This window comes from Enoplosus armatus, chromosome 9, assembly GCF_043641665.1.
Source record: "Enoplosus armatus isolate fEnoArm2 chromosome 9, fEnoArm2.hap1, whole genome shotgun sequence".
Classification (NCBI taxonomy): domain Eukaryota; kingdom Metazoa; phylum Chordata; class Actinopteri; order Centrarchiformes; family Enoplosidae; genus Enoplosus; species Enoplosus armatus.
Window position 1 is genome coordinate 23,756,315 of NC_092188.1, and position 12,327 is coordinate 23,768,641.

Below are 12,327 nucleotides of genomic sequence, written 5' to 3' on the forward strand. Positions count from 1 at the left end.
CTGTTTGCAAACAGGGTGGTGAAAAAGTCAGCTTTATATGACAAGGCAGGAAGGATGGCCAGAGAGTGCGTGGATATCCCCCCTGGGATACAACAGCATATTGACACCAATAGACTGTAACGGTTCAAAAGCATCTAAAACCTTACGCATTGGTCTCTTACGCAGTGCGCCCTTCATAAAACCTACCACCAGAGGATGAGAGCCAGGGAACTTCCCCTCAAAGCCCACATGGCAGGCAGATATAGCCAACAGATAGGCTTTTATTGTGGAAAAGGAAAGACCTTTTCCCAGTAATTCTTGAAGAAATGTCAAATATATGCCACTTAAACATATACAGCCCCTGTGTGGATGCCACTCTTGGTGCTCTGTATTGTGTCAGTAACATTGGCAGGCAATCCTGTGGCCATCAGTTTCTGCCTTTCAGGTGCCAGGCCCACAGATCCCAGATTTCCAGGCACCTGTGCCATATTTGCCCCAGAGCCTGAAACAGTGGGTCTCTGCGCACAGGGAGGCACCAGGGTCTAACGTTCAGCAGTGTCATGGGTTTTGCGCACCGCACTTTCTTGAGTGAGGAGCGATCAGGATCATAGATAATCCCCCTAGACGCACGCACTCCAGTGTGGTTTGGATTAACACAACCAGAGGAAATGCATACAGGAGTGTCACTGGCCTTTGGTGGGCCAGCACGTCTAAACTTGAGGGCCCGCTTCCATCTCGTAGCGAGAAGAACATAGTGTGCCACTGTGCATTTTCTTTTGAGGCAAACAGATCGAGGCTGGCCCTGCCGAACCGTTCCCATATCTGTTACACTACATCTGGAGGAGAAAACCTCTGGAGAGAAGGTCAGTGCTGCCATAAATCCCAGCAGACGCTGAAACAGCGATTGCTTGTTTCGGTGACAGGTGGATAGCCGGCGTCTCGTCCATCAGAGGGATGTTGGTTAGCCACTCTACATCTTCCAAGTCCAAGGACTGGCTAAACTACAGTGAGAGTGGAGCCTTAGGGGGCGGCCAGGACCGTGAGATCTCCAGGACAAAGTGGGGGTGGGGGGGGGTGGGGGGTGGGGGTGGGGGGCAGACAATTTGTGTCTCACTGTTGCTAGCTGAGCTAAGTCTGCTATTGGCGGGGAGCTGGCCATGGCATTTAGAGGCGAAGTCGATTAAGGCCAGGGTGGTACTGTTTGTCTCTGTCGGAAGATCTCCAGGAGCTGGTTTGGCTCCTCTCAATACCCCCCCCCCCCCCCCTGATTTTGGCGTCCTCCTCAGAGAAACCTCCTGAAGTGGCAAGGTATAGCTCATTGTCAGACAGCACATCTAGCAGTACGTTGTCCATGGAGACAGTGAAGTTGGCTGGGTCTTCCTCCATGCCCAAGTACTCAGTGGTTGGGAGGAACCATCTGAGGATTCGGCAGCTTCGGACAACAGAGGGTGCTGAGCTTCCCAGCACCTTCGACAGGAACACACACGTCTCTCTAGGGTTGTCTGTCTGCCACAGTGAACACAGTTCTCCGGACTAGCAGGTGCAGCTTTTGCATGCAACATGCCAAGACACAGTAGGCAAGCACTGTGTGCATCTGGCTTGGGGAGGAAAACTCCTCAAGCACTTGGGCATGGGCGATACCTGGCCCTCCTAGCTTTGCTAGACTTGTCCGCTTGGCAAGTTACAGCGCTGAGTCGAGAGTGAGACAAAGGCTAAACAAGTCTCCCTTAGCTAAGCCAAATAGCAGGTCGGTCTTGTGAGGACGTAATCCCCATACTGATGCGTTGTACCCAGTGTACCGACCGAAAGGGAGCAAACTAACAGCTCAGCACTTACCCTTGTTTTCAATATTGAAGGTTGGACTTGGGATTTGTCTGAAGAAAAAGTAAAGACTATCAAGTCAAGCCAAGTGAATTTGACTTTCATAGCCCAATATCACACATTTTTCCTCAAGGGGCTTTTACAATCTGTACAGCATGAATTCATCAGACGATACGATAATGCCTTTCGAGTACCAAAAATAAAGGACATTGTTGATTTTGAAAGTGAATATTGTGGGATCGATTGAATGTGGGAGAAGCTGCACTTACTGAGCTGCCACCACTGCGAAGAAATTGTGTTTTGGAGAAAACGGATGGGATCCTTTCAGAGAAGGATCGCTCTTTTTCCCCCCTGCCACAGGCTGTCTAGTTTTGTTGTCACTGTTTGCCACTTTTTTTTTATCTGCTATGGCGTCATGCGAGCAAACAAATCACTCCATGGAATTTTAATCAAGAGTGAAGTAAAAAGCTTTAGGCGCCTTGCGTGATCAGTAGGTGGCAGTGTAATGTCACACAAGCTCTGACGCTCTACTTAGCAGGGGTACCCAGATGACAAGAATATGACTGCATCTGTTGGTTAGCTGTCCGTTTGACAGGCTTCGCACGAGCTCCTGCTATTCTACATTCTACGCTATACTACAAGTTGATGTAAATGGGGAATGCATGTGGTCGTATGAACTAGTGTACTGTATTTCACAGCAACGTCACACTATGTGCAGTCACCGCGTTACCACGTCTTTCTCCAAAAGGAAAGTCATTTGGATGACACATGGAAAGGAAAGGAAGAAAGCGAAGGAGAGAGGGAGACAGACGTGGGACAGAGGCTAGCTTATATCGCCATAAAAGTATGCGTCCAGTACAGAGGAGATGGTCCTATCACAATCATACCATCGTATAATGCGGGGAAAAAAAATCAATGTAGACCACATCCAAATAATACGTATAAGTTCTAGAAAAGTTGTTATAAGTCTGAGAGATAGTAGTGAGTAGAGAAATTAAAAGTGCTAACATTGTCCACTGAAATACCATCATCGCAATCACGAGGACACGTTTGTCTGTTTTTTGTTTTTGTGACGACTGACAGATGGATTGCCATAAAAGTTTGTTCAGTTGGTGCAGTTGTGTTTGTTGGTCCCCCAGCTCTTCGAACAGCACCACCAGCAGGACAACGTTTTCACCGATCCACTGAAACGTCTCCACGTCTTTTGGATGGATTGGCACAACATTTGGTGCGGACAGTCACAGTTCCCTGATGACGTGTCCTGACTTTGGTGTTTCCCTGAATTTCCATCTATAACCCCTTTTTCTAGATTTTCTAGATATTAGAATAAGTGGCACAGGCTCTGTGTCCTCCCACTAATACTGCACTGACCTAAATCACTGGTGTAATAGGAAAGACCAAATCCCTTTCATTCTTGAAGGTTAGGCCACAAAGATCCTCGTGCTGGTGTTTGTCCTGCAGTCGACGTTTAATCTTCATCTGTCTTGCTTAGGTAGTGGAAACACACATGTTGGTCTTATACATTAAAGCTATGTTATGTGTCAGCCAGGTGACTACTTGTAATGTTATTACCGTCATAACCAGGGGCAAAGCAGGATATAGTCTATATATATATATATATATATAACACCACACACCACACAGTAGGATACCTGACATTCTCCATGACGGGATCAATACAATACTACAAACAATACTTTCAAAATAAATCCTTTTTCTAACGAACGGAATAAGACAAACTATATATTTTCTTTAATTAAAATGATTAAACTTCATTTATCACTGTTTAGTTTTGTCTTAACATGAAGCGGCCGCACACGCTACGACTGAAATAAAATACAGCCCTAAAAGTTTAAATCGGGAACTATCTTTTCAAGAAACATGACTTAAGAGTATGACCAAGCTTTCAGTGCCACTTGACAGTTTTGAACACTTGTTGCTACGGACACTTTTCAACTGGTACGCAAAAGGTATGGAGGTTCCGTACCCAGCTCTGACTTTACAAAAACGCTGGTTGCCAAAGTTGTGACTCTTCTTTCCTACCCAGGTAGCTGGAAACGATGCGTGTCCATGCTTGTTTTGTACAACACAAGTAAAATATAAATTACTTTTGAAAATATAAAACAATGGAAAGTAGTATCTATTTAGACAAAATAGTATAACTGATAAACCTCATAAAACCTTTTAATTAGGAGGTTCAAAGTTCATTCTGGACCTCAGCGCTGCGTCACGTGAGCCTCCAACATAGCTTCGGTGCTCCTTGTCATACATGTCATACATTCCTTGTCAGGCATTCATTATGTTTCTCAAATGTATCCAAGATTTTCCTTTCCCCCGTCTATTCATGCTCATTATTACCCTCATTTTGAACTTGCAATGCCTCACATTTACCACAAGGTGGTGTTAGAAGCCTGCAGAAGGCAGCCAGTCCTCAGCAATAATCATGTAGAAACATAACAATGATCCAGTGGGAGGAAAGGGGAGGCGCGGGGATCAATTGAAGCGTCTATTATTAGCAGATGTGAGTGCATCCTCCTCCGTCATGCTCCTGACCTAGACCAGTGCATTAACTATCATTTCAGTGGATCGCGGATCAAAATGATGCACGTCTTTCCCTAGAAATCCCACCGGTCCACCTGAAGAGTGCATTCTCAGGCTGCATCTGTTGAATACAGCACATGGAACAAAGCCAGCATTAAGTACCTTGAAAAGCTGTTATTTTCTGAAAGTACCCAAATCAGGATAATACCTCTAAACATGCTGAATTGAGGTATATATCTATGAATTATATTTGAATAACAAATGTGAAGCATAGCTTCTTCACCAACTACTTTTCACTGTAATGTCTTGACTATCTAATTTTACCGTTAAAGCTGTTATTTTTCATATTTCGTCTGTTCGAACTTCATCATACTGTGCTCACTTTCATACCAGTTCCCTTCTAGATCCTTCAGCACCTTATTCCCTCACTCGCATGTCTTGCTTTAAATAAAGCTCCTTATTACGTTCCTCAGTAGGGTGTCTATGGTCTTTTAAAAGTCTGTTTCAATTACGGAATTTTCTTTTAGTCGACAGAAAGTTAACAGAATGTCCGCAGCGCTCAGGAACAGCAGGCGCTCAGCACAGCGGGGGGGGGGGGATACACAGAGACACAATTTTAAGGTGCAAAACAAACATCTACAGAGTACGTGTGGTAAAAAGAACGATGGAAGAAAAAAAAAAAAAAAACGGGGATTATTCTGGATCCAGGGCTCTCACTCAGGTGGGGGTACACGGGAAACACCTGACACATGAGTCTGTCAGGCACAAGATAATGATCCGGCTCACAATCTAGCACAGCTTTCCAAAAGCCAGCCACTTCTCACCACACCATGGAAACTACCAACTGTACATGACGGCTTAAAAGTGTTGCCTGATTTGAGTCTTGGAGATGTTTTCTGCAAGGACAGGAAATCAGCCACCCCTCATCAAACCCCTCTCTCTGACCTACGGTTCTCTGTCATATGTGCTGAAGCTCGTGTCTTTCCGGGACAGGTTCGTTCAAAGTTTGTATTTCGAGACTAAATATTTCAGGATGAGGGACGGAAGGATGACCTAAGGCTGTCCTGTTCAAAAGGTTCTTAGAAATGTGGCTAAGAAATGGAACCTTCTTCCAAATCCAAAACCCATGGAGTGCACTTCACTGGTATAGTTTTGGTCAGGCCAGGAAGACGGGGAATCCTCTGTAGAGCACATTTTGTAAGGAAAAGCAAATCCTATGAAGGATTCAAAAGGTATAGGCCCCTGAATTGGAACACAGCTATATACTGTAGGTCTGTTCAATGACTGCCGTTGTGGTTTTCTTTTCTTTGGTCTCATTGTAATGTTCAGTTCTCCCCGAAACATTCTTGTCTTTAACGCCACCGAGTTTACGTCATTTTAGGTTCTTGAAGGAGCAACGGTATCATGTTTTGGTGGAGTTTTACACTTATTTGCCTGGGAGAGTTTTAGCAACTATGCCACCATCCATACACGTCTAAAGGCGGAAGGGTCCATGCTTAAAGGCGTGGCAAAATGCCTCCTCCTGGCTGAATCACACTGCCACCCTTAGATCTCTCACTTTAAAACTTTATGTTTGCATATATTTGTAGTCTGGATGCAATAAATCATACAAATGGGGCCGGCCGAGCAGTCTCTCCTCAAAGGCGTTCGCGGTGTTGCCCTTGGTTGTGAACACAATAACGGACGGAAGCAGTTTGTGCGAGGAAAAAGCTTGAGTGAGAAGTTCAAACCCTTGCTTTCACACCTCCGCACATCTGGCCAGTCACTGCGTAAAAGTGGAAAGTTACAAATATTGTTCGACACGGGGGCCGACGATTCTGAAATCAGAAGGAGAGTTTCAGGTGCTGTCAGACGATATTGTAAGCACTCTGTTTAAAGCATACTGAGGCCTTAGGCAGCCCTGAGATGCCACGGATATATGAAGAAACAGAGGTCATGGAATGTCTAGTTTCACTAAAGCTCTATTTAAAATTGCGAACGTTAGTTGGTGTCCCTATTTTGACTCCGTCACCCAGAAATCCTTGGCAGCCATGCCAGTGATTTAAATGTCTTTCTCTAGATTCCTGTCAACAAGTCCTCTAAATGAAAACGGCTTTAACTTATCACTATGAGGTAAATGTTGATTGCACCGTGTAACGGCTATAGAATAAAGACACCATCAGCGCTGCGATTGCTTCCCTATAAGCCTCGCTTTCACGGAGCAATTCCGTCCGCCACCGGGAAAATGACTTGGCTTGGTTTACGGCACAAAGGAAGTGCGTCAACCGCTGCAGCCGAAACAGAAAGAGGATATCGCTTTTACCATTCTCTTTATGCATCCACGGCTTTAACATAACGCCGTTCTAAACTTGTTTGTCTAATTGTTTTAATAAAGTTCTTAAAGAAAACAAAGTGGTAATAACAGACCAGGGCTTCTGCTTTTCCCAATAGATGTGGTAGCTATCCCCCATGTGGGTGGAACAACCAGAGTTAACTGTGAGAACAGCTTCCTGTTGCAGCTGAAAACGGCGGCATTGAGAGAGAATCAAAAACAGTGAAGTTGTGGGCTTTATGGCGAACCTCCCTATAAAGCTCCGTAAAGTCGGGGGGGGGGGCTGCAGATTTGGGTGATAATTCCCGGTGGGTTCATCACGAGTGACCCCGTTCACGTTGCTTTTCATTTCATTTTCACTTCACGCACTGTTTGGCATTGAAAATATCGATTATAGCAGCTGTAAAGTTCAGGAGACACTTTTTTCATTCTTGAGTTTTTCGATTTGTCTTTTTTTTTTTGTTTGACCGACAGAAGTGATGGGTCTGAGGGAGCACATATAACCGGATAACTGATGCAACTGAAGTATAAAGTAAATAACTTAAGGCTTGTGCCAGCGTGTTCAAAGGTTCACGTGTATGGGGTCGGGCGGACGGTAGGCAGTGGACCAAACCACTGCAAGGCGTGTGATATATGATGAAAACGATATAGTTATGTTTACGATGATATTGTGAGGGGGACACAATATCCCCTGTCCCACCCCGTAACATCTGCCCATGATGCTGTACTGATTGTAAAGCTCCTTGAGGCTAATTTGTGATACTGGGCTACGCTCTTCCCCGCAACAACATCGCTTCAGACTCTACACCACTTGTTTTTCGCACGACGCAGATCAAGCTTTGACCCTCTTAACCCTTTGTTGCATTTCATGTGTCTTTATCTGTTTTGCAGCTCCTCGCCTGATCACGCTTTCATATGGCTATCGGGCTAGAGGCTGCGTTTGGGTCTGGAGGGTGTGGCGCCGGCTTGCTGGGGTTAGTAAAGGGGTGTAATGGGGGGAACAGACGCTTGATAATGGCTCTGCCTCAGACCTCCAGAGTCTGCAGCAGATTCCCAAGTCCATAGTCATCAGCATGCACACCACATGACACCTCACTCTTTCTCAATCTTTCTCCCCCCCCCCCCCCTCCTTTTTCTCCTCCCTCCTCTCCTGCTGTGTGTCTTCCTCTCTCTACTTCTCCTCTGGCTCAGTGGTGTGTTTCCAAGAGATAAGACCCTTGCTCATTTCACACATGAGCAGAGTGGAGTTGGGCAAGGCTGTGTGTGTGTGTGTGTGTGTGTGTGTGTGTGTGTGTGTATACCTGTGTTTGTGTCTGTGCGTGTGCGTATGAGTTTGCACGCTTATGTATGCGTTGAAGGTTAGAGAAAAAGGGAGCAAGTACAGACTCCAAGTTTTCTCCACTTGCTGCTTCTTCGCTTCAGCTTTTTCAGGCGTTGGTTCGTCTATCCCTCAGAGCTTTCTGACACAGGGTAAAAGCAACGTTAATTTCCCTGTTAAACTTCAGTAAGTATTTACTGCCGGTATTTCATTCCGGACCAAATCATAGAGACCACAATCTTTTTTTCTGCCCCGAAACACGCAAACGCAACTTATCAACTAGTTTTGAGAGTCTTAAACTCTCCTAAAACAGGAAGGCCTGCACAGACTGAGCTGAGTCCAGCAGGCTTTGATTGGACCCGATGAACTACGAGAGCCAATATGGGTTTAAAACAGCATAAATAGGCAAACGCGCCGACTGTGCATGCTCCAGAGCCCTGGGGATGCTTCTCCTCGTCGGTGCTTCTCATCTCTTGCACCGGTGTGCTGTACTCCCCATCCCTGGTTCTGTTCTCGTCAAGCCGCTGCACGTTATATTTTCTCTTTTTGCTTTTTTTTGCTTCTTGTTCAGACAAAAACAACAAACACACCAATTCTTCTTCTTCATTTTAAACGTCTTCCTCATTTCAACGTTGTGCCGCAATTACCGCCACACACCGGAAAGGAGTGTGGATCGGGAAATGCGCCAGACCGACACGTCCGAGGCTCAAGAGTCCACAGCCATGCTCTGGGAGGCTGTATTTAGGCAGAGTGGTGCTTTGAGCCAAAAGCTAGCACATCATAGCGCATTTGCTAATTTAGCACTAAACATGAACTGCAGCTGAGGCTGATTGGGAACGTCATTAGTTTTGCGGTTATTTGGACGTAAATCAAAGTAATGAAATTAAAAGTTTGATCTGATGATGGCGCCAGATGAAAAGTCAGGGGATCGTCGAAGTATTACAATTGACCCTGAGGGGAACCAAATTTCGTGGTAACCCATCCAACAGTTCACTCAAAATAGTCAACCTCATGACGTCAGTGATCATCAACGTCATGGTCCATCCTCTGGGCACGAGGGATATCGGTACTAAATTTCATCGCAATCTATCCAATAGTTGTTGAGATATTTCAGTAAAAGTCAAAAAAACTGCAGACCTGCTGGTGGTTCTAGAAGTAAAGTCAGGGGATCACCAAAGACAGTACGATTTATCCTCTGGGGACCATGGATGTCTGTACAAAATGTAATGGCAATCCAATGGTTAATACGACCATGGCTATCCAGGACTGTGATACGCAGTAAAACAGTCCTGGATAGCTTGTAAACCTCTATGGTTCACACAGCCACCTTCATTGTTGGCACGGGTACCAGCCATATTGAAGTAACCACAGTTGCACCAAATACAGTGAAGAAAAGTAGTGCAAGGACAAGTACAACGTGGAGGCCATTTGTTATTCTCTTGCAAACACTGGAGGAATTAAGGTTGTGACTATCAAATACACAGTGTGCAAAACCATATTTAGCTGTAAGAATCAGTTCTGGCCTAGTTACTGTTGTCCATTTCAGCTTAGGTTTTTTCTTCTTCTTTACTTTGAAAGGCTGCATTTGAGGTTTGTGCAGATAAGTCACAGGTACTTTTCAGTGGGTTCGTGTTTCGTGGAGGGGAAGTCCTTCACACCTTAGACAGCCCCAAACTACCGGAAGTTTGATTCCCATTGAATTATTGAATAAACAACATCTCTGTACTGTAATTTGATTCCACTAAGCCCTTAAACAATGTTTTCTTCCATTGCATTCATATTTTACATTAGTTCCGGTGTAATTCAGAATAACGGAAAAAGAACTTACCGCTCTCAACGGGGACGACGCGAGGAAACAGAGAGAGACGACACATGAAGGGAGTCATACTTGCAAATACAAACTAATGAAGAGTTTGCTCCGTCCTCCGAGGAGCCCGCTTGTCTCTGCTACTCAGGCTTCTCTGAGAGTAGTTTGGCAGGAGGATAGGCGCTCACAGCGCTGTTCATTTGCCCAGATAGTCGAGTCCCAAGGGAGCAAAGAGGAGGCGTCGCTGTCGAGGAGCTCTCAGACAGATTCGAGTGGTCTTCTTGGCCTGTGCTACAGTTTACTGTCTCATTTTTGGCTCGCCTGTATTGGGCCTCGTCGACTCCCTGTCAAAACAGGCAGAGGTGTTTGGAAAATGCCTGTCTTCATTTATTTTCAACCTGTGGGGGGGGGGGGGGGGGGGGGGGTCACGCAACATTATATACAGTATGTTTTGCATCCTTTCTTGACTGAATTTTGACATGAAATATTAGTTATCTTTTAAGACACTATTGTCTCCCACTAATTAACTATTAATTACTATGTCAAGATTAAGAAACTTGGCAGCATAAAATGAAATGAATTACAATGTTATATTCAAGTCTAGATTACCAATTGTGGCAACGTGTGCAACTGCCCCAGGACCTGGGATTAAACACCTCGCTGCGCGGATGTGGATCCTTGGCTTCCTGACAGTGTAGACCCCAGGTGGTGAGGTTGGGCGGACACACCTCTTCCACCCTCATCTTCAACACCGGAGCTCCCCAGGGCTGCGTTTTAAGCCCTCTGCTGTACTCCCTGTGCACACATGACTGCGTAGCCACTTTCTACTCCAACACCATCGTCAAGTTTGCTGACACACAGCTGTGGTGGGCCGGACCACTGATGGTTACCAAGACTAAGGAGCCGAAACCAGGGAAAGGACTACGCCCCCCCTTAATATCAACGGGTCCTCGGTAGAGAGAGTGGACCTTGGACCAAGTACCTTGGTGTCCACATCACCAAGGGCCTGACCTGGCCGCTGCATTCTGACTCAGTGGTGAGAAAAGCAAGGCAGACACTGTTTCACCTCATACGCTTGAGGAAATTTCGGATATCCCCTCGAATACTGAGGAATTCCTAGTTCCTGTACGGAAACAGCACCGAACATGACCGCAAGGCCCTGCAAAGAGTGGTTTGTTTAGCTGAGCTTACACACCAAAGCTAGGAGAATCATTAAGGAGCCCAACCACCCAGGTATCGGTCTTTTCTCCCTGCTGCGGCCTGGAAAAAGGTACTGGATACACCAAGCCAGCACTGAGAGGCTCAGGAAGGGCTTCTACCCTCAGTCCACTAGGATCCTAAATGAAGTCACAGCCTAACACTGCAAAAAAAAAAAAAAGACTACAAATAGCCTTGCATACTGAGCAATAGGTAATCCAAGCCATACTCAAAACAAGTCAGACTAGATTTGAAATCTAAATGTAAGCTTTTTTTTTGTATTACTTTAACCATATTTGCAATAAAATGACTCAAACTAGCAACATTCAAATGACACAAATATAACGGCATAACTTCCCACCATAGATCATGCAAGTGCAGCATAAAACTGAAACTCTCGTTTATATAATAAAGTGGAGAAAGAATGATGGAAAAATGCTTTTTCCTCACGCTAACATTGATTTATTGTTTACCAGCACTTCACTGAGTATACAGTAAGAGACAGTGGAATCTAGTCAGCCAGTCACACAGCATTGTGCAGACCTGCATGTTCTTGTCGCCTCACAGTGTGAGCAGACTGACCTGGCCCACTCCTCGACTTTTGTTATGATATGATTATATGTGAAATTGCTTTTCTTCCATCTTTTTTTTTTCAGCAGAACAATAAAAGAATCCATAAGGAAATCATACGCTCTAGAGATCAGTAATATGTGAGAATTAAGTAGGGGAAACTATGGTAAAAGAAAATCTAAATTTAACCCAGGAAATGTAATAAGAGAGTGCAGTTTCCAGCCCCAGCACAGCCCTATAGGTTATTGCCTCCAGATAATGCAGTGCTGCCCGGAGTCTGAACCCTGTGCTTGGGTAACACAGAGGCTAGGCTTGGCAAACCTCATCTGCTGACGCAGGCATCAAGTCTGAAGCCAATTTGTATGCAACTTACGTGTGATCCGCGCGCCAGCTTCAAACTTCGAGTCGCCCTGCCTGGTCGAAGCAGGTAGAGTCGTCACCGGTGGGCGGACGCCGGGTCTCACTGAGCATCCGACACTTTCCTGACAAACATAAACTTAAAACAGCTCAGGGCTGAAGCAGAATACAGCAATCCAATCGAGGGCTATAATAAGAGGTTCCGGTGTACTTATTACAGGAGCACCGCATTGAGGCCCGTCTCCTCTAAGCTGGGAAAGAGGAATATAGTGCATATCACTGCAATCATACACCCACGGTGAGTTATATTAAACCTATGTGGTTAGTGTCAAATAATACTTTCAGCAGCTCTTCTCCAACTGTTAATTCCACCTCCTCTCCTGAGAGGATCTAATATTAGCCTTCCGTTTGCTAATTATGTCACTT